Consider the following 27,072-nt stretch of genomic DNA (forward strand, 5'->3'; position numbering starts at 1 on the left):
GATAAGAATGGAACCAGGCGAGTGTAGTCCCACCCAGCTGGATGATGGTGGAGAGGCGTTGGAGAAGGATGGAGTGGTCAACTGTGTCAAAGGCTGCAGACAAGTCAAGAAGGACGAAGAGGGATTCTTTGTCACAGTCACAAAGGATGTCATTTGTGACTTTGATGAGAGCTGTTTCGGTACTGTGGCAGGGGTGGAAACCTGATTGGAGGGATTCAAACATGGAATTGCGGGAAAGATGGGACGGATTTGGGAGGCGACAACACGTTCAAGGACTTTGGAGAGGAAAGGGAGGTTGGAGATGGGGGCAGTAGTTTGCAAGGACGGATGGGTTAAGGTTTTTTTTTGAGGAGTGGGGTGATGACTGCAGATTTTGGGGAGAGGGGGACAGTACCTGAGGAGAGAGGACTTTTTCATGAATTGTTATTTGGGAGATTATGACACATACTTTAAATGGGGTTGTTTATCGGATGAAAAAAAAAAGTAGTTTGCCTGTCAAGGAGGTGTTTGCTTTAAGAGGCTTTCTTCCCCTGTTTCAGTGATATCGGGGTGCACCAGCAGAATGACAAATTAGTTGGGAAAAAAATGCTATATTGCAGGATTTTGCAGGGGGAATATTCGGAACGAGATTGATGACCAAAAAAAACGAGGGAGGCAGGTTGCAAAATCTATTCAAGCAAATGGAGCTGTGTTTATTTTTAAAATGTGCCAAAATAGGTGACATTTAAAAAAATTAGTGAGCCTGCCTCCAAATGGGCGGGTATTTTCTTCCGAAAGGTTTACATGAAAAAAAAATAGGCTTTAAATCGTTTCAATATGATTTTTTTTTGGGGGGGTGGGGAGGGGGGAAAGAATGTTGCATCCATTGTATCCAGCTCTCTCATTCATACAGTGCATGTGCTGTTCTCTTACTGAGCCACATGCTCTTGCATTATTCAGACTGCGCTGATCTAAAGAGGCTATTTTTAGGCTGGAGCGGGGGGGCGGCGCGCGGTTGGCCGGCCCGGGGGTCACGTGGCGGGATGTTGTTGTGCGGCGGCGGTGGAAGATGGCGGAGTGTGGAGTTTGACAGCGAGCTGAGCCGAGTGGAGCGAGTGCGGGCCAAGCAGGGAGGAGGAGTGTGGGGGGGAAGGAAGGGAATTAAACAAGTCGACCGGCACAGCGGACACCCACCGACCAACAGACAGACAGACAGTCAAGGTACCACCGAAAAGAAAAGCAACTCTATTTTTTTGTAAATCAACCTAACGCACCATAGGAAAGATGTCTCAATAATATGGCGCTGAAGGGTAGGAGTTTTACACGAGTGAAAGGGGTGGAAGATGCTCCCGGTCGAGGCCACTGAAAGGACTGCAAAGAATTACACAATAAATTAAAGGGAGCCTTTATCTGGAGGGTGTGTGTGGCTTTATCTGGAGTGTGTGTGGGGTGGGGGTTGTTTTAAAATCCCTTTTCAAAGCCTGTTTGAATATTGCATGGAATGCTGTTGTGAAGTGGCACTGGAGGGTAAATTTGGCATTATAGCCAGATAAATTGCAAAAAGGCAAAGTTTTCTGTACAGTGCTTTTTATTGCAGGGAAGGCTTTTTTGTTTGTTTGCTGCTTTTGCAGTAATATATATTTTTTGACAACTATTACCTGCAGTTTGGGCTGTACTCTTCACACCCATAGCTCACAATGCCCAGTATCTGCTGTAAATGTGAAGCAGGCAACTGTGCAACAAGTAATTTATTACGGATTGAAATGTTCCAATCATTCTTGGGTTATTGATGTGTTATAATGCACAAAGTTCTGCTCGCTCCACTAATAGTTTAATCTATTGTGCTAAATTCTGCCACAGTAAAAATGCAATGATATGCATTCGTTTCTCCTCATGCAAATAGCTTATATTTGATACCAATGTGTATACAACAACCTATTGAGATGTTTGGATAAAACAAATCAGCATCTTAATCTGAGATGTATTATTGCCTTGAACCATACTGCCAAATATTTGTTGTTCCTCATAAATGTATATACACAAATAAAATGCTACCTGGATGAGGACCATAGAATCATAGAAATTTGGCCCATCGTGTCTGTGCCAGCCAGAAAAGAGCGATACAGCCTAATCCCTCTTCCCAGCTCTTGGTCTGTAGCCTTGTAGAATAGAATTGTGTGGCAAATTTGCCAATGCAGATTGGAATTGTAAATACGCCAAGTGATTTTAAAGTGAAATAAAGTTTTATTTGATTGTTTGGTACAGGAAAATAATGTGACTTTTATGATCATATTGTGTGATCAATTATATGATCATCTGTAGTGTGAACAAGACACTACATGTGAGCAGAACTGGTATTGTATTTTTGTATTGAGTACAGTATATCACACTACCTAAATTACATCACTCTACTTTTCAGTTTAAAACCAAGACAGTTGCAAATGTGTGTTTTCTTAATAGAATAAAGATCATTATTACAAGGTAGGCAATGAACGGTAGATGTTATTTTACCGATGAGACAGAATATTTGCATAAGCATGCAGACTCAACGATACAATTTATGCAGTGTGTATATATTCTTTTATTACATGTTCTAATGCTTATAGTGAAATGTTGCACAGTAGAGAATTAATTCAAGTAATTTTTGGACACTTGGAAAATAATGTTTTAAAATCTGTCCAGCACAGAACACCTATTTCTATATATTATGGATGAAAAATAATGAATTATACATGTGTGTTGTGTAACTCGTAAACTCACTATACTGTAGAAAGCAGCTAGCAGTTAACATTAAATAAACCTCGGGATCTTGGTGGTATTGATGAGATCAATTGTGTAGTTATTGCTAAAGAGCAAAGTGAACTTTGAGAAGCCATCAGATTTTATATTAATTGGTGAGAAATGATAGAAAAACAGTTATTCAAAATAAGATCAAAGGTAACATTAATATTCAGAAGCCTTCTGATTCATTAATGAGCTTAAATCCCAGATTTCCATTTGCCTTTCATTGCTGACCACTAAAAATTATAGCATTGACACAGAAGGATTTTTTATTTAAAAGGGAGCGACAGTTAAACTGGCACTTTGTACTGTGACTAATGCTCACAGAAGAATTTTTAGAGACATATTAGCTTCATTAGTGTGTTTGTGTTTGTGAGATTTCCTTCTGAGGTGTGTGAACGAGCTGTCAATATATTTAAATATGCCTAGCAGTAACAACATGTTGTATGAGTCACCATACACCGTAAAGTACCTGTGACTTGATAAGTCTGTTTCTGTGCCGCAGCAGCTCGTGTGTTTTATATTTTATTCAAAGGAAGACTCACTTAATGTACCTAAAGCATAGTGCATCAGGGTAATTTACTGCAGTTCTTTATTCTGGTTAAAAAGCTTTGTGAAATTTTCATGGACGTTGCATTAGAATTCAGAACAGATTTTCAAACGCTAATTTTCAAAAATTGCTGTTAGTGCAACTTGATGTTATTATAATGAATACTTTGTTCACAATTGGCTATTTATATATGTATTATAGAAGTGACCCACAACTCCTTTTTAAGATAGTTGCTTCCTAACCAAAGCAATTCGTGAACCTCTCCTACAGGTGACCTGCAGTTTGCAGAAATACTCATTGGTACTTGATCAGAGAAAACTGTTGTATTTTGTGCTGTATCTGAAATGATGTGCTGTTATTTTCCAGGGTTTCACCCTGAATCACTCAGTAAAATTGTAATTGTAGTGGTGGTGGGAGGGAGAACAGTTAAAGTGCTGAATCTAAGAAATATGTTTATTTCATGGGCTCCGAAACTGAAAACTCAAAGCTGCTTTCTGACCTCCCTCTGCGTATTTTGCTCTTAGTCTTTAGTCGCATGGTTTCACTCCACCCTTAGCCACGATCTCATTTACCGTCTGGCTTTCATTGCAAGCACAACTTCCAGAATTTGCTGGATAATGGCAGTGAAACCTAGAAGGTGAAATCATTGACCTTTTATAGCAGTGCTTGTAACCAGTTGTCTGCACCTTTACACAAATGGGTTCTTTTGATTAATTTTGTATTCTGAAGTGAAGGTGTCCAGCTTGAGAATGGAACTTTTGGGACTCTTGTTTCAACATAAGTACTCCCAGGTTGACTATGACATAGGTCAGGTGTCAAATACCTCCTTCCGCTTTGACCAAACAATCTCAAACCTCAACTCCAGAGACCCCTCCCTCTGAACCATTTCTATTGTTGGGGTGTTTGCCTCGCTTCCTGATTTCTTCGTCCTTCCATGTGAAGGAGTGTCTGTCGTCAATCTCTTCTCTGACAGCTCAAGGAGAATCCAAAATTGGTTAAAGATTTGCTTGAATTGCAAATTGCATGAGCAGACTTTCGCCATGAATGGATAGATTCTAAATTCAGCAGTAAATTTATTAAATATGATGCCAAAGTGAGGAAAAAAATGGTTCGATCATTTTTCTAATGATGCTATATTTTGTCACTTAAAAGCAAAATTTGCCTTTTTGCAGCCAGTTTCACCCTTAAATGCTTTTCAGTAATCTTTTTGGTTCCCTTAGGAGATGGGCACTGCAGAAGGTGTTGAGCTTGGAGAAGAGAAAAGGCTGTAAAGTCCATTGAACCTCACATCTTCAGTCTTGTTGCTCTCCAGTTTTAGCATTCAATTACACTTTGAACATCCCTAATGTTTTTTCTTTACTACCCTGTCAGTAGGTTATTTCAAATTTTTTTTTAAAAAAGGTTCTAAAACATATCTGCTTAAAATTTACTTGTCAATAATTTAAATTTATGTTCTTTAGCTCTGCTTTCCTGGCTTACTTTGAAGTACAAGGGCAGAGAAAAGTGAGGGGATCATCGAGGGCGAGTTGGTAGTACTAGAGTAGGTAAGTGAGTCATCCTAGGTCAGTGCGAAGGTTGGGCTAGCATTGGACCTAGAGAAGGATTCAGGAGGGATTGTGGAGCTAGAGACTGCTACAACCAGGGACAGAGTTGACGTGAAATGGCTACAAGTGATGATGGAATCTAAGGAATGGATGCATTTGGGCTGATAAAAGTAGCAAGACAGGTAATAAAGTCTTTGAAGCTACTCGGGAGATTACAGTTGCCAGGCATTGTCCAACAATGCAGAAGGAAACAAGGTCACAGAAGAAGAGGTGGCTAAAAGGCCAGATAATCTAATTTGGACAAAGTTGCCATTTGCAAGTTGGAGAGGGATCAGTCATAGGAGGCTCTTTGCTCAGGAAGGTGGATAGCCATGTGTGTCATAAAGACAATATATACAGGAGGCAAGTTGTTTAGCTGGAGCTAAAGCTGTACATATTAAGGTCACATTATAATGCATATTGCAGGGGACAGGGAGGGATCCAGTGATGGTCTATATAGGGTTAAATGACATGAAGAGAAATAACATAGGGACATTAGAAGTTACATGCAGGAAGATTGCTTCAAAGCTTAAAGATAGGGGATGGAGAGTAATGTTTTCTGGTATACTTCTGCTCTGGGGAAAGGAGGAGAGTTTACCAAGAAAATGGAGCATGTAAATGAATGACTAGCAATCTGGTGTAAATAACTGGAAACATTTAGAACAAAAATGATTCGTACAGGAGAGAGCGGTGGTAACACAATATTCTGGGGTTGAGAGTATTCAGAAACGATAAAGAAGACAAACAAGGAGGTGATGCAGGGACACATGGGATATGTATGAGGTTGACCCTGTGGGAAAATATTCTGGGGTTGAGAGTATTCAGAAACGATAAAGAAGACAAACAAGGAGGTGACGCAGGGACACATGGGATATGTATGAGGTTGACCCTGTGGGAAATGGAAAACTACATAGTGAACTACTCTAGTTAGACATCTAATGTGAAAAAGCAAAGCTAATACTAGGGATATGCTACAGACCACAGGTCAACATAAGAAGGAAGACAGTTTGCTCTTGGAAGAGATAGGAAAGGTATGTGAGAACAAGAAATTTATTTTAATGGGCAACTTCAATCAATATAAATTGCAAAACCCAAATGGTTTAGAGTCAAGTTGGTAAATGTAATGCGTAGCTGCTTCATGACTGCATCAGGGAAGCAAAGAGAGGCAGTGCTCATCTTGACCTGGTATTTGTAACTGACCCAGACAACGTACAGGAAATGGCAAGTTGTGGCACCCTTATGGGGACAGCATAGAAACATAGAAGATAGGAGCAGGAGTAGGCCATTCGGCTCCTCGAGCCTGCTCCGCCATTCAATGAGATCATGGCTGATCATCCAAATTCAGTACCCAGCAACTGCAGCATGACCAAATTCCACATGATCTGGGATTCAGAAATGTCAAAGACAAGGAGCCAGATATATAACTTTAAAAAGGCTAAATTCAAAGAACTTGGTGAACAATCCAAGCAAATTGAGTGGGGGTGGTTGTTGAACAGTACTTCAGTGGAGGATAAATGGATCAACTTTAAAGGCATAATGCTGAGCATACAGGATAAATACATACTTAGAATCAGAAAACTCAGACTAAACAAGCGTGTCCCAAAATGAAGTAACAAACTAATCAAAAGTGAAATGAAGAGGAAAAATCACTTTTACAAATTCTGCAGCGAGAAAGGGAAAGGGTTCAATGTGATGAATGTAGTTGGTCAGATAAGCAAAGGGAGACCTAGAAAAAACCATAGTTGTGAATGCAAAATGTAACAGTAACAACATTCTTTCAATACTTCAGAGCATTCAGAGAAGAGATGATAGCCATAAAAAGATGCAATGAAGAATGGGCATGTGATAGTAAATATTGTGAATACTTGGAGGCAGTATTCATTCAGAAAGGGAGACATGAGCAACATGACCTCCACAAACAGCAATACTGTAGCCAAAATTTGTAACTTTGATATAAATTAGATGGAGTTCAGACAGGCTACAATGGCTCAAAACAAATTAATCCTCAAAAATGGATGGTACTTATCCAGTTGCGTTAAGAGAATCTCGGGAGAAGGTTTAGGAGGTATTGATAATCCCTGAGTGAATCACCGGACCCTGAGGAGGTATTAATAGATTAGAAATGTGCTTACATGGTGTGCTTGTTCAAAAAGACCAACTACACATCGTGAAGTATATGATCTTTCCATCCTGGAAAGCACACTCACTAATGACATGAAACATATGGCAGAGTACAGCCTGAAATAATGTCTTTAACCAAGTCATAGTGAAAGAGGAGATAGTTGAGATATTGGATGGGATAAAAATTGATAAAGAGGAGGTACTAGAAAAGCTGGCTGTACTTCAAGTAGATAAATCACCAGGACCAGATGGGATGCATCCGAGGATGCTGAGGGAAGTAAAGGTGGAAATTGCGGAGGTACTGGCCATAATCTTCCAATCCTCCTTGGACACAGGGGTGGTGCCAGAGGACTGAAGAATTGCAAATGTTACACCCTTGTTCAAAAAAAGGTGTAAGGAAAAACCCAGCAACTACAGGCCAGTCAGTTTATCCGCGGTAGTGGGGAAGCTTTTAGAAACGATAATCCGGGACAAAATTAACAGTCACTTGGACAAGCGTGGGTTAATTAAGGGAAGCCAGCACAGATTTGTTAAAGGCAAATCATGTTTAACTAACTTGATTGAATTTTTTGATGAGGTAACAGAGAGGGTCGATGAGGGCAATGCGATTGACGTGGTGTACACGGACTTCCAAAAGGTATTTGATAAAGTGCCACATAATAGGCTTGCCAGCAAAGTTGAAGCCCATGGAATAAAAGGGACAGTGGCAGCATGGATACAAAATTGGCTAAATGACAGGAAATAGAGAGTATTGGTGAATAGTTGTTTTTCAGACTGGAGGAAGGTATACAGTGGTGTTCCCCAGGGGCCAGTACTAGGACCACTGCTTTTTTTGATCTATATTAATGATTTGGACTTGGGTGTACTATTTCTAAATTTGCGGATGACACAAAACTTGGAAGTATAGTGAACAGGGAGGAGGATAGGGATAGACTTCAAGAGGGCATAGACAGGCTGGTGGAATGGGTGGACATGTGACAGATGAGAAGTTTAACGCAGAAAAGTGCAAAGTGATACATTTTGGTAGGAAGAACGAGGAGAGGCAATGTAAACTAAAGGGTACAATTGTAAATGGGGTGCATGAACAGAGAGACCTGGGGGTATATGTGCACAAATCATTGAAGATGGCAGGAGAGGTTGAGAAAGCGATTTAAAAAGCATACGGGATCCCGTGCTTTATAATTAGAGGCATAGAGTACAAAAGAAATGAACCTTTATAAAACATTGGTTCGGCCACAATTGGAGTATTGTGTCCAATTCTGGGCACCGCACTTTAGGAAGGATGTGAAGACTTTCGAGAGGGTGCAGAAAAGATTGACAAGAATAGTTCCAGGGATGAGGGACTTCAATTACGTGGATAGGCTGGGGTTGTTCTCCTTAGAGCAGAGAAGATTGAGAGGAGATTTGATAGAGGTGTTCAAAATCATGAGGGGTCTAGACAGAGTAGATAGAGAGAAACTGTTCCCATTGGCGAAAGGCCAGAGGGGACAGATTTAAGGTGATTGGCAGAAGATCCAAAGGTGACATGAGGAAAAACTTTTTTTGCAGCGAGTGGTTATGATCTGGAATGCAATGCCTGAAAAGGTGGTGGAGGCAGATTCAATCGTGGCTTTCAAAAGGGAATTGGATAAGTACCTGAAGGAAAAAATTTGCAGGACAGGGGATTGGGACTAGCTGAAGTGCTCTTGTAGAGAGCTGGCACTGTGCTGTAACGAATCTGTGATTCTACCAGAAAGATTCACTTTCACTTGCACAATGCCTCTCGTGAACTTGCTTATCTTAAATGGTCAACTCCTCACCCAATCTACTTGGGTGTTGCCCTCAACTGGTCACTAACTTAGAAAAACTATCTACTGAAAACTTTGGAGCATGTTAAAACCGGAAATAACCTAATCACCAAACTTCCTGGCTCTACTTGCAGAGCAAATGCTTCCACTTTACACCTTGTGCTCTCGCATTTTATGACTCTGTTGCGCTACCATCTGGGCTCGCTCACCGCACACTAAGCTGGCCGGCACTCAACTGTACGCTACTGTGCATCTTGCGTCTTACTCCCTTCCCATGGTTACCAGTCCTCTGCAACATAGCTCCTCCACATCTTCGTCATCCAGATACAGTAGCAAAATGGTGAATAGACTTCATAATTAAATCATCTTGCCAAGTCACTCTGATTTGTTCTATCCAGCAATGGAGCGGCTCTCTGTGAGGTCAATCTTTCCTGATTCCTTTGACTTTTCCTTACCAACTCGCTGGCCTGAAGAGTGAACTGCAGATGCTCCTATAAATCACTATCATCTCCGACCCTACAGACCATCAACCAGCCCATGTCGTAGTTGGGCGCTTCGCAACTACTTTTGAACTGGACAGGGGCAGTACGCCTCAATTTTTACAGATGGGGCCTTTGTGATGACACACATTCTTGCAGACAGATATAAACTATGTCGCATATCGTTGAATATCCCCACTAACTAAACTTTGTGGTGGCTTGTGCGCTTTGCATGCTGGTGTTGGTGCTCTAAGATGGCTGGCATTACATGCTGTGTCTACATAAGCTAATTAATAATAACAGATCGTGAATGTTAAATCCTGTGTAAAAATATGGAATAAATTATCAAAAGTAAAATGGATTATTTATTTGATAACCTAGTAAATAGCAGTCAATAAGAATTCAGAAGACGAAGATCCTGTTTAACTAACCTGCATCACTTGCTTGAGGAAGTGATGGACTGAAGAGCCCTATATGTTGTACCTAAAGTTCCACAAAAAAGGTGATGAATTAAACTCAAAGGGGGAAAAATTCGGTTGCTTTGCGCCTCCCGTTAGCACCCTAAAAGAGGGCGCTAATGGGTCGCAAAGCAACAGTGCCCAGGCGCGGCGTTGTTTGCGCCGCTTACAAAATTGACCAGACATTTTGCAGCGACGCTAAACACTACTGCCACGATCTCCTGCGCCTGCAGATTGTGACATCAGTCAAGCGTGCAGTGCCCCTAGACCGGATATTGAGTGGCGCCGCCTGCCGTTAACGACGACAGATTGAGTGGAACATTTTGCAGTCGGGAAGTGACTGGGGGAGCGCTATGCAAAGGCGACCGCTTCCTGCCTTTTTATGTCGGCGACATTTTTGCACCATGCATTCAGAGAGAGACTTCTGGAGAGATTCAACGCTGTGTGAAGGAGTTTTGGGTACTGAGCAGCACTTTGCAGGTTCATTTTGATTTGACCTTCCTTGCATCGATTTAGAAGAGACTATGGGGGCTGCACTCTGAGCTCTTTCCCTGGGCCCCTCCATTGTTTTTTCCAGCAGATTTGACGTACAGGTCTCTCCAGGCCGAGATTCAAGGCTGCAATGAGCAGGGTGTGGATGGAGAGCAAGATCGACCCTCCCCTTTAAGAACTGGCCGGCACCAGTGTGTCTGTGTTCCATTGCTAACTGACATCACATGAGCTTCGCCAGCGCTCTGAGGTAGCGCCTTGCTCCTCGGTGTTAGCGCCTTAAGAGAGTTGTGTAGCGCCTGATTTAGCGCTCCAATCACCTCCAGGGGCGATAGAAGCCAAGTTTGCAGTCGGATGCAATAATTAGTGGCAGGCGCTAAACTTTTCGCCCGGCCGGTAATTGCGCCCCAAACGGGGCGAAACCGAATTTCTCCCCCAAAGCTTTGAGGATTCAGGGTGAATGGAAAAGAAATTGGCTGAAATGGGTACTTGTTAGTGGGGTTATGTTGAAGTGGGGGGAAGGAAGTATTGAGTGTGGTGCTCCGGGGATTAATGTTGGGACCACTACTATTTCTAAGTTATGTCAGTGATTTAGATTCAGAAACTCCGTGCAGTGCATGCTGATTTTTTGCAGTTTATGCAACAATGTGGCAGGGGGTGGGGGGGGGAGGGGAGATGCAGCTCAGAAATTGCAAAACAAGTGAGACAAAATTTGTAAGTGGACAGAACAATGGCACATGAAACAATGTGGGACAAGTGTAAAGTATTGCAGATTGGAAGGAAAGATGTGCAAGACACGTACGCCGTGTATGGTGTGTAATAGCTAAGAATGAAGTTGAGAAAGACGCAAGAGACTTGGTAACCTTGACTGTAACATATCCAACAATAACATAGAATTACAGGGATGAGGGACTTCAGTTATGTAGAGACACTGGAGAAGCTGCGATTGTTCTCCTTGGAGCAGAGAAGGTTAAGAGGAGATTTGATAGAGGTGTTCAAAATCATGAATGGTTTTGACAAAGTAAATAAGGGGAAACCGTTTCCAGTGGCAGAAGGCTCGGTAACCAGAGGACACCGATTTAAGGTGACTGGCAAAAGAACCAGAGGCGACCGAAGGAAACATTTTTTTACACATAGATACATAGAAGATAGGAGCAGGAGTAGGCCATTCGGCCCCTCAAGCCTGCTCCGCCATTCAACAAGATCATGGCTGATCATCCAAATTCAGTACCCTGTCCCGGCTTTCTCCCCATATCCCTTGATCCCTTTAGCCTTAAGAAATATATCCAACTCCTTCTTGAATATATTTAATGAATTGGCCTCTACTGCCTTCTGTGGTAGAGAATTCCACAGGTTCACCACTCTCTGGGTGAAGAAATTCCTCCTCATCTCTGTCCTAAATGGCTGACCCCTGGTTCTGGACTGCCCCACCATCGGGAACATCCTTCCTGTGTCTAGTCCTGTTAGAATTCTATAAGTTTCAATGAGATCCCCTCTCATTCTTCTAAACTCCAGCGAGTATAAGCCCAATCGACCCAATCTCTCCTCATATGTCATTCCTGCCATCCCAGGTATCAGTCTGGTGAATCTTCGCTGCACTTCCTCCATGGCAAGAACACCCTTCCTCAGATAAGGTGACCAAAACTGCACACAATACTCAAGGTGTGGTCTCACCAAGGCCCTGCACAACTGCAGCAAGACCTGTACTCGAACCCTCTTGCTACGAAGGCCAACATACCATTTGCCTTCTTAACCGCCTGCTGCACCAGCATGCTTACCTTCAGCGACTGGTGCACAAGGACACCCAGGTCTCGTTGCACTTCCCCTTCTCCCAATCTATTGCCATTCAGATAATAATCCGCCTTCCTGTTTTTGACACCAAAGTGGATAACCTCGCATTTATCCACGTTATATTGCATCTGCCATGCATCTGCCCAATCACCCAACCTGTCCAAATCATCCTGGAGTTTCTCGGCACCCTCCTCACAGCACACACGCCCACCCAGCTTTGTGTCGTCTGCAACCTTGGAGATATTACATCTAGTTCCCTCGTCTAGATCATTAATATATATTGTGAATAGCTGGGGTCCTAGGACCGATCCCTGCGGTACCCCACTAGTCACTGCCTGCCACTCGGAAAAATACCCGTTTATTCCAACTCTTTGCTTTCTGTCTGCCAACCAGTTCTCTATCCAAGTCAATACCTTGCCTCCACAGTGAGTTGCTGTGATCTGGAATGCACTGCGTGAAAGGTTGGTGGAAGCAGATTCAATAGTGACACTCAAAAGTAAATTGGATAAATACTTGAAGGGAAAGAAATTACAGGGCTATGGAGAAAGAGCTGGGGAGTGGGATTAATTGAATAGCTCTATCAAAGAGCCGGCTCAGGCATGATGGGCCAAATGGAATCCTTCTGTGCTGTATCATTCTATGATTCTAATTACACAGTACTACATAGAATATACAGCACAGAAATAGGCCATTTGGTCTAACTGGTCCATGCCATACGAGCCTCCTCCAACCCTACTTCATCTAACCCTATCAACATATCATTCAACACTCAACAAAGCCAACAGAAAGCTAAACTATATAATCAAAGCAGTATGGTACAAGTCAGAGTCAGTCATGATTAATCTGCATAGTTCCCTGCAACAGACCACATCTTCAGTATTGTATCCACTTTGGTTACAAGGGAGACATTCAAGTGGTGGAGAATGTGCAGACAAGTGTCATGAGGTTGAACTCTCGTGTCAGAGAAAGGTTTGCAGCAATCTGGGCTTTGCAGCCTTGAAAGGAGGCACATGAGAAATGATCTTGTAGAGGGATATAAGATAATGTGGTAAAAGGTGAACCTAGAACGTTCAGCCAGAGCAGGACAAGGAGAAACAGGTTAAAACTAGTAAATGGCAAATTTACGACTACTGTCAGGAAGTTGTTCTTCATACAACAAATGATCACCAGATTAGAATGGATTTCCGGGAAGAGCAGTGGAGGTACAAATGTTGGAATAATTTAAAAACGAATTGAATACTGCAATGTGGAAACTTTAGGTTCTTTATGGATGGATAAACTTAAGATGAGCTGTATGGCTTACCTCATCTGTAATTTTTTTATAATCTTGGAATATTTTGGATTTGCATACCTATGCTATTTAATATTGTATAAATCAATGAGCCCATCCTTAACTCCCTTCTAGACTGTAAGGCTTGAGCTTCTCCAATATTTCATCATAACTCAATCCTTTTGCACTTGGGGTCATTCTTGTTGCTTTTCTCTGCACTCCCACTAATGCATGTGTATGCTTCATGGTACTTGGAATCGAGCACTGTGCTCAATTCTGTGATCTGACCAATGCATTGTAAAGTCTCCGCATAACCTTAGACGGCTTGTACTCTGCTGTGCTGGCTATATATCTCAGTTCTATAACTTTTCTTAATTGCTTTAACACATTGGACATTGAAAGTGATGAGTCTATTATTACTCCCAGGTCACCTTCTAAGTCTTTCAGTGCTAGTTTATTTCCATTCTTTTATTTGTGATGCACATTTTTTGACCATTGCACATTACAGTTGCCAGTATTAAATTAAATTTGCCACGTGTCTCCCCAATTGCGTAACCAATTTAAATAATGTTACAATTTTATTTGCTGCATCCTCTAATCCTACTGCTCTCCCTATTTCAATATTACCTGCAAATTTGACAAGATTACATTTGGTTTCCATATTCGGCTTATTACTGTTGATTGAGAATAACAGGAGCCAAAGCCTGCAGGAGTTCTTACTTTTATATTACAGGAAACTCTCGATTTACCGGCACCTAAATAACCGGAAATCTCCGTTAACTGGCAAAATTCAGGAGTAGGTTCAGGTAAGTTTTACTTCATATTAGTGGCCGTTCCTGGATCTGTGGCCGTGTAACTGGGGTTCCTGCACCTGCTGCTATGCAACAGGGACGCCTGGATCTGTGGCCGGGGTTCCTGCACCTGTTGCCATGCAACAGGGACGCCTGGATCTGTGGCCGGGGTTCCTGCACCTGTTGCCATGCAACAGGGACGCCTGGATCTGTGGCCGGGGTTCCTGCACCTGTTGCCATGCAACAGGGACGCCTGGATCTGTGGCCGGGGTTCCTGCACCTGTTGCCATGCAACAGGGACGCCTGGATCTGTGGCCGGGGTTCCTGCACCTGTTGCCATGCAACAGGGACGCCTGGATCTGTGGCCGGGGTTCCTGCACCTGTTGCCATGCAACAGGGACGCCTGGATCTGTGGCCATGTACGGGGCTCTCGTACCTTTTACTATACCTCTCTGTAATCCGGACTTTTTGATAAACTGTCACCACGCTGGTCCTGTCGGCGCCGGATAAAAAAGAGTTTCCTGTATATCTCATGAGTACACTCTTTCCTACTTTTTTCACCAGCTTCTTACCCAGTCCCATGTTTTTACCTGATTGCTGTGGCTTTTAGTTGAATTAGGGGGTTTCATGTGTTCCTTTTATCACAAGCTTTTTGAATCTTCAAAAATGTTATGATGGGGAGTTTCCCATCTTTTTCCGTGACTAGATCCTCAATAAGTGATGGCTGTTTGTAGGGCAGGATCTTTCTTTTCTAAATCCGTACTGGTTACTAAGTTATTGCTGTACCATTACTTCTTTAGACTGCCTCTCAGAATAGCACCCGTGTGCTCGCTGACCTACGTTGGCTCCTGGTCTGACGACGCCTTGATTTTAAAATTTTCATCCTTGTTTTCAAATCCCTCCATGGCCTCGCCCCTCCCTATCTCCATAACATCTTCCAGCCCTACAACCCTCTGAGATCTCTGCGCTCTTCCAATACTGGCCTCTTGTGCATCCCTGATTTTCTTTGCTCCACCATTAGTGGCTGTGCCTTCAAATGCCTAAGCCCTAAGCTCTGGAATTCCCTCCCTAAACCCCCCCTCTACTTTTCTCCTTTAAGACGCTCCTACCTCTTTGACTAAGCTTTTGGCCACTTATCCGAATGCCCCGGATCTTGAAGTAAATTTACGGTGAGGCTATCGACGCTCGCCGTTCTTAAAGTGTAAAATGGACAGCAACATCCGGCGACCGCACGTGCAGTTAAACACGGAAAGCAGGAAGTTGCTATCTGAGTTGCCTTACTCCTCCAGAAGCTTTGCTGTGCCAGTATCTCGCCCAGAAAATCGGCATTAAAACACATGGAAGAGTGTGAAGTTGCAGTACTTACATGATAGATACCTACTAAGCTTGCCAGAATAAGTTGGGGCTTGTCCATTCCAGTGTAAGTAAATTTTTAATGGTGTGAATTACTGCCAAACAACTTCTCTGGCACTGAAAATGAACCTTTAAGTGTGAAGTCTCATTCCCTCAGATTGTAATTATTTTTGGAGATTTAAAAACTTTTTCTTTCACTCTTATCTCTCTCTTAATCCCATCTTTCATTCCCTCTCTTTATTTTGCTTTCTGTACATGGTTTTACATTGAATTAACTATTCTAACTTGCACTTCCTGGTTCAGACTCTGCGTGCCTCAGTAAAGATTGTTCAATCTGATTGGTTAGGAAGCTACACAGTTGCTTGCCCCATTCACATAGGTCCCAAGTCCCCTGTCGAGGATGCTGTGGTGAAATGGCTTTCGAATCCCAGCAAATTCCAGTGCGAAAGCCCTTAGGAAGTCTGTGGGTAAGTGTAATGAACGGCTGGCGGCGTTTGCTCGCTGCTGAGGGCAAAATCCGGGCCAATATCTCTGTGTGTGGCTCGGTATCAAATTTTGATTGGCTCCTGTGAAGTGCCTTGGGACGTTTAAAGGCGCTATATAAATGCAAGTTGTAGTATCAGAAAGAGAGAGAGGACAGCGAGAGACTGGGAGTAGAGGAAGAAGAGGCAATGGGAGAGTTGGAGCTGGGGAGGGGGAACTTAGTGTCTTAGTGACTTCGGTGGGAATGAGAACTTCTGAGAAGTTGGAATCTGCTGTTTGTTTTTGACATGGGAAAATGGATCAAATTATACTTAGGCCATTTTATATGGGCAGTCAATATGGTAGATGTTGTGCCAAAAAGAAAAGTATCCGGGTTCTAGAATTTCTTTCACTCAGTAATATGTACAACAATATTGATTTATCTTTGTAAATCAACGTAATTGTGACCATCTTCAAGAAAGGTGGCAAGTCCGATTGCGGTAATTACATACGAGTTGCCCTGCTGTCTGCCACAGGGAAAGCCATCGCAAGAATCCTCCTCAGTCGCCTTCTCCCAGTGGCCGAAGAGCTCCTCCCAGAGTCGCAATGTGGATTCTGCCAACTAAGGGGCACAATGGACATGATCTTCACCGCACGTCAATTACAAGAGAAATGCAGGGAACAGCACCAACCTCTCTACATGGCCTTCTTTGATCTCACACAGGCCTTCAAAACTGTCAACCGTGAGGGATTATGGAGTGTCCTCCTCAAATTCGGCTGCTCACAAAAGTTTGTCACCATCCCCCGCCTGCTTCACGACGACATGCAAGCCGTGATCATGACCAACGGTTCCACCACAGACCCAATTCACGTACAGACCGGGGTCAAGAAAGGCTGTGTCATCGCACCAACACTCTTCTCAATCTTCCTTGCTGCAATGCTCCATCTCACCCTCAGTAAGCTTCCCGCTGGAGTGGAGCTAATTTACAGAACAAACGGGAAACTGTTCAACCTCCGTCGCCTCCAGTCCCGATCCAAGGTCGTCCCATCCTCTGTCGTCGAATTACAGTATGCAGACGACGCGTGTGTCTGCGCTCACTTGGCGGTCGAACTCCAACCATCGTCAACACCTTCACCAAAGCGTACGAGAGCATGGGCCTTACACTAAACATCCATAAGACAAAGGTCCTCTACCAACCTGCCCCCGCCACACACTACTGCCCCCCGATTATCAAAATCCACGACAAGGCCTTGGACAACGTGGACCATTTTCCATACCTCAGGAGCCTACTGTCAACAAGGGCAGACATCGATGACAAAGTCCAACACTGCCTTCAGTGTGCCAGTGCAGCCTTCGGTTGCCTGAGGAAGAGTGTTTGAAGACCAGGATCTCAAACCCAGCGCTAAGCTCATGGCCTACAGAGCAGCAGTGATACCCGCCCTGCTGTATGCCTCAGAGACATGGACCATGTACAGCAGGCACCTCAAAGTACTGGAGAGGTACCACCAACGCTGCCTTCGCAAGATCCTGCAAATCCATTGGCAGGTTAGGCGCACCAATGTCAGTGTTCTCACTCAGGCCAACATTCCCAGCATCAGAGCTTTGACCACGCTCGATCAGCTCCGATGGATGGGTCACATCGTCCGCATGTCCGATACGAGAGGGCTGGGGCGGGGTGGTGGTGGTGGGGGGGGCGCGGTGGTGAGTGTGCAGATAGAGAACAGTAGGGAATTTTTGTATAAGATCACCCCTTTAACAATGACCTAAAGTTTTCATCTTACATACAAGTATACTGTGTATGATATTTAATCAGTTCTATAAAATGGAATATAGCTGACTAGGAATGTCTGATTACTTGTCAGCGCATATTACAGATTTTAGATCAGAACATCATCCTGATTGGAGGTGACCCTTGTATGTGCAACAATGCACTGTTTTAAAGGTTACCTTGGCAATACTGTCAGGTGGAACTGTCCATTCAGGAATGGTGGATTTATTTTATGTCCTAAATTGCAAAGCTGAAGCTTGACCAGTTTGTGCAGTCTGAACCCTAAGACTGTATTACAGCCTCAAATATGCTCCCAGATGTCACCTGTTTTCCATATTTTTGACCTTTATGGATCTTTCCCATTGAAGAAGTATTGTTGGAATTTGTAAACTCCCATTACTCTTATTGACTGTGGATATAGTAGTGCCCAGTTTTTGCCATGTGGCTCTCTGCCACTTGACAGGAAAGGGAGCGCAGTAATAGTTGAACAGTGGGCAGTTGACCAGATAAGAGTGTTTTTTTAATTTGCTCTCTGACATTGGTGAATCATATTGGGATAATTTCATGGACATTAAACTAAGGACCTTCCTGATCAGTATGGGAACTTGTTTGTGTGGATTGCAACCATCATTTGAACATGAAGTTAGATAAAAGCCACAAAAGCACTCACCGAGCTATTAGTATTTATAATGTAGTTACTATTGAATTTTTAATTAGGGGGTTTATTCATTTTTTTTACTGACATTGCTGGCAAAATAGACATTAGCTGTCAGTGCACTCAACATTCTTTGGTGTCAGATGACAAATATTAATCAGACACAATTGCTGCTGACTTATTAAGGAAATTGTCAGCTGTTGGTCACTGGGAAATTCCGCATCGTTATAATTTTAACAATGATTTTGAAGATACATTTTATATTTAATAAAGTGCACTGAAAGCATATTTTGTACCATTGATTGATATTATTAAATACTGGTGCTGGTGTTCAATTAGTTTTCAGCTGTTAATTTTTTCCCCTTCACTATAGCGTACCTGTTGTTTGTAGGCTCAGACGGTATGACCCTGATGTGTTTTTTGGTCCTCTTTTAGTACTTGGTGACCACTAACTGAGGCGATACGAGAATTGACTCCCCTCTTGTTTTTTTTTAACCTGCACCTTCCTGTGCAGGAAGAGCTTATTGAGCTTGTGTTGTCTGCTTCCCTCCTTCACTACTGTGAATGTTTTAATAATGTTGAACCAAGTGCGGACCTAAATTTGTCACGGTAGTGCAAGAAATGTTGGAAAGTATGCCAACCAGAAAAGTAAACCAATGTCCAATCCACAGGTGTGGTAGAAAGATGTCTTCGTATAGAGCACCAAACACTTCTAATTTTGTGCTCTATAAAATAGGATCAATTTTAGCATGGCAATGCAGGATATTAACCTTAATATCAACTTTAACATTAATGTAACTGATCTCTTTCTATTTACAATGCATTTTTTAAAGTGCTTATGGTGGACCCACTTTGTGGTGGGGGGGGGGGGAGGGAGAAGAGAAATGGAGGATGGGTAGGAATTAGAAACTATTTTCTTTTAGTTCAGTTTTCTCAAAGACTGATCTTATCTAAACAAACAACGAATTCAACTGATAACGTTTTTGGATTATCTGCTTTCTTGCTATTTAATAACAGGCTTGTTTTTGAACGTATTTGAAATGGATCTGTTCTGGGGCTGAAACATGTTTTCAAGTGACAACAACATCTTCCAAAGAAGTGGAAATAAATAACTTAGTATGAGGAGGAGTAGTTATGGAAAGATTTACTACTGTGGTGATCTTCGTCACAGCGAGTCTGTGGTGGGATGGAAATAGATAAGGGAGTAAAGAAACAATCAACTGTGGACACACTAGATAATAATCTGATGTTGAAATTATAGAAAAAAATAGAATACAAAGAAAGTGGCTCTTACAGCAAGACAGTCTTAAACCCATTTTAAAGATGGCTCAGGGAGTGTGGTTTGTTGTATAACTAATATTAAAGTTACAGTAATTGAAAAGCGGAGAGATTATGTTAAACTTGTACAGAACCTTGGTTAGACCACACTTAAGAGTATTGTGCACAATCCTAGTCTCCATATTATAAAAAGGATATAGAGGCACTGGAGAAGGTGCAAAATAGGTTTGATAGGTATGACCTCTCAGTTCTAGTATCAGGAAATATTGAACAAGTTGGGGCCAGAAGGCTAAGTGGTGACTTGATAGAGGTCTTTATGATTATGAAGGGATTTGATTAGGGTAGATGTAGAGAAGATGTTTACACTTGTGGCCGAGTCCAAAACTCGGGGCCATAAATGTAAGATAGTCACCTAATAAATCCAATAGGGAATTCAGGAGAAACTTCTTTACCCAGAGAGTGGTTAGAATGTGGAACTCGCTACCACAAGGAGTAGATGAGGTGACTATGTATAGATGCATTGAAGGGGAAGCTAGATATTCACATGAGGGAGAAAGGACTAGAAGGTTGTGTTGATAGGGTTAGATGAAGATGGGCGGAAGGAGGCGCGTGTGGAGCATAAACACTGGCATGGACCAGTTGTGCCTTATTGCCTGTTTCTGTGCATTCGATGTAATTCTGACTTTTGTCCAGTAGTTGACAGCATTCATTAGTGTCAGATAAGTTTCATAAACTGAATTGTTTAAACTGTAATCTCTGGCTGGTTCTGAAATAGGACTTTTAGTAAATAGGTTACTTTACAGCAGTCAGTTTTAACTTTCAGAAAGTGATCACCCCAGGAGAGCACTTGGGGCAATTTTCAGTATTCCCACATTGTGCTTTTTGGGGAAGGGGCACAGAAATTAAATATTAGTACTATTAAAACTTTTTTTTTTTTACAATGTCCACTGGGAAAAAAGCACCATTTGTTTCAGTTATAGTGGTTTTCCCTATCCTTGTCCTGGTGGAAGGACCACCCAATTTGTACCCTCTCTAGCCAGTCACCCAGAATATGTGCTAGTTGCTGTCTCTTGTTTTTGGGGTGGGAAATTTGCAAATTATTAGAACGAAATAAATATAGAAGTTCAAATATCAGGTTTTTATTGCAATACTGTGCATTGTAAGTCTAGAAAATGACAATTATTAAATTATTGATGGAAACATGCTAAAGTTTGGCCATAATTCAAATTTTATTATAAGGAGCCTGAAATTGATTTTTGTTACTTGAGGCAAATTTAGTTCTATATTGAGTAGTAAGAGTAAGTGACAAAGGTGTGTGTGGTCATAAAATTGGTACTAAACTGTCCCTTATGCACAAACACTCTCGTACCTTTATAATCCATCCAGATCATTTACTATTTTTAATATCTAACATACATATAGAGCGAATACTTATGTCTGTTGTGATGGATTTACAGATGTGTATGTCATCATGGTAATAAGTTGTCTTCACAAGCCAGTGCTGACAGTGCTTCTAACTGCATGTAATACCCACTGGAAATGTTATGTACACTAAGTATGGTTATCAATCTTTAACTTAGACACTGTATTATCATTGTTATAAATCCCTGGGTTAAAGTTGCCCATGTGAAGGTACGGCAAGAACTTTTAAGGACACAACGTGACTAAGAGCAGACTTTCCATAATTCTGCACCAGTATCAACTGTTGCAGACAGTGAGGCTGCGCAGTCTCCAGGCAGAAACCCCAGGAGGAAGGGGTGGAGTCGGGTTTTTCGAGCGGGAAGAGAGGAGCGACTGGAAGAAAAGAGGGCAGGAGCTCTGAAAAGAGGGCTCAGGAGGCAAATGGCTGCCGCATCCCGTCCCGGGCTTCCAAACTCGGCCGCCGCCCTTCGTATTAGTAGCTCTGCATCCAGAACTCAAAGTGGGATTCAGTGATCGTGAAGAGAATTCAACGAAGGGGTTCGGAGTCGTAAGTCTTGCAGACATTATACATACCATGAGCTCCAACTTAAGCGCGCCAACGAAAGAGTGCACTCGAATTTGGACACAGGGACAGATTCTCCTTTGAATCCATGTAAATGGAGAATGTATGTTTATTATGTCTAGATTCATTCTAATGTATGCAAATGTCTAATTTAGGTCATTGACCCGTAATCTTCTTATACTGTCTGACGTTAAAACTATAAAGTAAGATAATTAGAATTAAGCCATAGTAGTAGTGATCTCCTTACTGGACTATAGAATACTGTCTACAACAGAGACCACATCTCACATATTTATAGAGAACCGTGAAGGGGTTACATGCATTTTTCTTAAATACATAAGCCCAGACAATAAAAAAAATACGAATTTTATTTCATGTTCCAAAATTTGAAAGGGAAATTAGATATTTTCCTTTCAAATATGCAAATGTTTTAGTACGTTTCTGATTATCTGCACTGTTAAGACTCAGTTTGATTGAATAATTGTGAATTCAGATAACCAAAAGTTGATATCGCAAAATGGCTTGGGGAGCAAGATATGGCTCATTTTAATAGGATGATTTTAATAATTTGAAATCAGTTATTTGGAAATCTGTTCTCTCGGTTTATTTTGACACTCTGCTAATTTCCTGAATTTGGTTTGCATTATGGTTAGTACTGCTCACTAATACGTTGAACATCACAGGACAACAAAATGGCATTCGTAGTAATTCTGTAATTTTATGTGATATGCAACTGTTTGTTTTAAAGTCATAAACATTCTAAGGTGTGTAGAGCAGAAACAGATGGTAGTAGTAGAAAAGTTAGGAAAGAAGTGGTTTAGGGAGAGAGTTGCAGAAAATAGCACTGAGACAGCTGAAAACTCTGCCGTTAATGGTGGAACAGAGGAAGATTGAGTGCACCAGAGGCTGGAATCAGAAGGCCAAAGGGCATAGACCAGGGGTGCTAAACTCAATTGACATGGTGAGCCTGATCCAACATCCAGACACTTGACGGCCACACTCGGAAAAAGTAAAACATGCACAATGTATACCAATTTCTGGCCCGGGGTCCTGCAGTTAATCTGCACCATATTGGTCCTCACTGCTCTTAGGTGGCCCTGGCGGCTGCCTCAAATCAGTATTGGATCAATTTAAATATGCAAAGAAGGGTCCAGCGCCAATTTCAGGACTCCTCTAAAATGTATGAAAAACTAGGTGGCGCATGCGCCATGCAAACTCAGGCTAGTTTTTCCAGTTCTGCAGCAGTCCTTCAAGTCCCAATCTCTGTGACCTGTTCCCCCCCCCCCCTCCCCAAGTCCCGATGTTAATGTCCCAACTCCACATTTGTGCTGGGGGCGGGGATGGGGGTGGGGGGGCAGAGATGCTTCGCGCCAAGTTTAAAAGGCAAAGTTCTCCTGGGCTGTTGGAAGCAGTGCCTGGGTGATTTGTGTCCCATTTCAGGACACACAACAATCTCAAGCACACCATGGGCCGGATCCAGCCTGTGGGCAATATGTTTGACACCCCTTGCACAGACCAAGATGAAGGTTTGGAGGAGGTTGTATTGTGGGATATGCTTTTGAATTTAGTGCACTAGAGGATAGGGAGCCATTGGAGGTTTACAAGGGCATCCATGATGGGTGAGCAGGACAAGATGGGAGTGGTTGAGTTTTGAATGAGTTGGAATTTGTGTAGTGTAGAAATTGAGAGACTAACAAAGAAGCCTTTGGAGATATCAAGTCTGAGGTAATTGAAGCATGGATAAGGATTTCATTGGGGGTGAGGTAAGAGTGGAGTCCGGCAATGTTGCAGAGATGGAAGTAATTGGTCTTGTCGATGAATAGCATGTGGAGTTTGATGTTCAGCTTGGAGGTTAACAGGACGGCAAGGTTGTTCCCCTGAGTAAGCATCTGGTGTGGATGATGGAACCTGTGGGATAGAGTCTGGGTGCAAAGGTTTTTGTTAGTTGAGCAGAATGGTTTCAGTGTTCAGTTAGAGAAATTTCTGGTTCATCCACTGCTTGCTGCTGGGCAAATCATCTGCCAGCAAATGCTTTGTATTAAATAGGTTTGGTACGGCTTTTTTTTTTTTTTAAGTGCTTCATATTCTGTTGCTTTTTCATAATTACATGGTTTGAACTTAACTGATTTACTTGATCAAATCAAGATCAGTACATTTCTTTAATGGGTCAATGACAGTGCGAAAGTGATTATGCTGGAGTTTGCTAAATCCATTCTAATCAGTGCATGGCCATGAGCAATCAGTGCATGGCCATGAGCTATCAGTTGCAAGATTTTCATCAAACCTTCACAAACTGCTTCTGACAAACACCAGTGTCAGTACAGTTTTATTTTCTATATTGTATAGTATTTAATTCCATGTAAAATCATGTACAGAAAGCGATATAAAAAGAGGGAAAGAAAGAGGGGGTTAAACGAGAGAGATAAAAGAAACAGAAAAAGGAAATAAAAATATAATTTAAAAAAATTTCCAACAATAATTAAAAGCTGAAGGAATGAGACTCCACACTTGTAAAAGTAAATTTTTAGTGCCAGAGAGGTTGTTTGGCAGTAATTAAGATTTATTACGCTGTTAACTTTTTCTGCCGTGTTTAGTGGGTAACTACCCCAACTTCATACCCTTCATGTATTTTAAAGGCCAATCTGTCGGTGAGGTACCAGTGTAGCGAAGCTTGTGGAGGAGCAGAGCAAATCAGACAACGTCCTGATTTCCACGTTTAACTGCGCATGTGTGAGTTGCTGTCCGATTTACTCCATAATAATGGTGAGCGCCAATAGCCACTGCTGTTATTACTGCAAAATCCGGGCCATTGTTATGTTGTAGAGATTAATTACGTGATGTTTCATTAGGTAGACAACATGACAGCAAGGAGTTTCTCAGCACTTCAACACAAAATAAATCCTTAATGATACTTGCATGGACAGTTGCCATCATCCAACTCCTGTTTAATTTGGCCTTCAAAAGTTGAATGAATAATTAAACCAAAGGCATTGTAGTGCACAATCATGGTATTGACTTGTGTTTTTTTTTTACTATACTGGAATGTGTTGTAATAATCAGATGATCAAAGATTTTTTGTTGTTGAAGTTTTCATATTGCTAGGAATCAATGTATTATTTGAAAATGTCCTATATTTTTGTTATGGTATTATTGCCTGTTGTCTGTCTTGTTCATGAGCAATAATTTGCTCTCCTCACAACCTTCATCATTAGATGCATTTCTGTTCGCAGTAAATCTGTTGAGAATCACCTTTGTGCTATTCATGCATCTAAAAATGTTTGATTTTCACCTCACTGATTTGAAAAATAGTCTTCAGATTTTGACTAAATGTGATAAGGGACTTCCTGTCATCAACTTTGTGTTCTTTTTGAGACTGTGCATATAGAGAACCGTCATATATAACTGCATCTGAAAATAGTCTGACGTTGAATATTCATTTATCACAGTTCCCCATGACTAAAAGTGCTGGATAGATGTTATGTGAAGCAGCAAGTACTCCTGAAATTCAAATTAGAAATATGAAATTCAAATTAGAAATGACTTGCAATAAGCCCTATACCTCCAAGTTATATTTTGATGTGCAACACTTCACTGTTTGATATATGTGCCCAGGTGATGACTTGGCTTTAGATGACGAGAATTAATTTTCCAAGACTATATGTTCAAGTGTTTGTAGTTGTTAGGTATACAAATAACTTTTTGAATGTACCAAATATACATAGCTTGTACCTACTGCTTGTCCAGCACCCTCCAGATGTCGCATTTTGTTATAGATGCAGAACAAGCCAATTATTCAGCTGCAGCTTGAAATGTATAATCAAATTACTGACCTCTAATTGTCCTGAGCAATTTACAAGTGGCTACAATTACCCGGATTCCCACAGGAATATTTGAACAGTGGTGTGAAAGGTACAGGCCAGGTTAGTAGTTAAATATCATAACCATGGTCCATACCCCAGACGACACATGAACAATACCACAGGGGATTTGCTAATACTTGTATCTATAAAAGGATGGTGGTAGTGTGGGGCAGGTGTGGAAATTAAGGAATGTATTGGAAGATTGAAACAGGCTGTACTATCAGTATTAATTAGCCCATACTACATTCTATAAAATTGTGTGTTTTTCATATATCTGTATTAGTATTGTTCTTCTGTATATTTATCTAGTAAAGGTCTTTATTGCACGGAATATCATAATTTAACATATTTATTTGGAAAAAAAAACAATGCAGTCCTTGTATCTCTATCTGCAACTTAATGTGGAAGTGTACTATAGAATGTAGAAGTGTACAATACAAGAGTAAATATAGGAGTCAAAGTATATGGGTCCATCTATCTTATATATATATATATATATTTTTTTTTTTTATCTATATATATATAAAAGCGGCTCTTCTGTCTGTCCAGATGTCTGTCTGTGTCCGCCTGTTCTCTATACATTTGAAAGTTAGAGAGCGTACCGACGCGCGCGTCGCCTCAAAAGAAAGCTTGCGATTCCGGACCGGTCATAGGCATATTTACGTTTTGGCCGGACAAAAATCCCGCCCGCGGTATCCGAAAAACGTTCAGCGTTCCGCTCATTAGCATCTCATTAGCGACCGTGTGACGTCGAGGCCGACCAATTGGACGGGCGCGTGCCATCCTACAGTTGTGTCGAGTGACTCGACGATTGACCAATCCTACGCTTCGGTGACCTGACCGGTCGACCAATCGGTGCGTGTGTGGGCGGGCCTTATCCTTCTGAACCGAGGTGAGTGGCCGCCATCTTGATTTTTCACAATTTTTTCCCCCACACTTTCTGTGTGTTAGGGAACTAAGGTAAATATTTTAATGATGTGTTAGGGAATTAAATAACAATGTAATTGGGGGGGGGGGGGAGAGCCTCGGGAAATCGCGGGGGGGGGGGGAGAGCCTCGGGAAATCGCGGGGGGGGGAGAGCCTCGGGAAATCGCGGGGGGGGGAGAGCCTCGGGAAATCGCGGGGGGGGGAGGGGAGAGCCTCGGGAAATCGCGGGGGGGGGGAGGGGAGAGCCTCGGGAAATCGCGGGGGGGGGAGAGCCTCGGGAAATCGCGGGGGGGGGAGGAGAGCCTCGGGAAATCGCGGTGGGCTCGCGCCGCCCGCAGCGGCCGTCCATCAGCCGCGCGATACGCGGGGGACCTCAGCTCCGGTCCGCTGAATTCCGGTGTATAATAAAAACTGTCTCTCATTCCCGTTTACGTCTGCGCCGACGCTTTTCTGTGGGGAGGGGGTGGGGGTGGGGGAGGGCGAGGGAGGGAGGGAGACAGGGGAGGGGAGGGGAGGGAGGGATAGGACAGGGAGAGGACATGACAGGGAGAGGGGGGACACACGGGCAGGGAGACCAAGCGCCCCAAAATTGCCCTCGCAACGCGGGGCTCCCCAGCTAGTATATATATAAAAGGATCCGTCCGTCTGTCTGTCTGTCCGCTATACACTCAAAAGTTATAGAGCGTACCTACACATGTTATATCA

The 27,072-nt window shown here is 42.4% G+C and overlaps 1 protein-coding gene across 1 annotated transcript in view; it reads left to right on the top strand.

Annotated features, from left to right (window-relative positions):
- Positions 1-1,045: 1,045 nt before the first annotated feature.
- hdac5 (histone deacetylase 5) overlaps positions 1,046-27,072 on the top strand; it is a 334,491-nt gene continuing 308,464 nt past the window's right edge. Inside the window, exon 1 of the mRNA XM_085966332.1 lies at positions 1,046-1,200. The gene's annotated coding sequence lies outside the window, so the exon portion shown is untranslated. The remainder of the gene's footprint in view (positions 1,201-27,072) is intronic.

The sequence above is a fragment of the Somniosus microcephalus genome, chromosome 24, assembly GCF_052327205.1.
Source record: "Somniosus microcephalus isolate GS21.2 chromosome 24, FLI_Smic_1.0, whole genome shotgun sequence".
NCBI classification, from domain to species: Eukaryota; Metazoa; Chordata; class Chondrichthyes; order Squaliformes; family Somniosidae; genus Somniosus; species Somniosus microcephalus.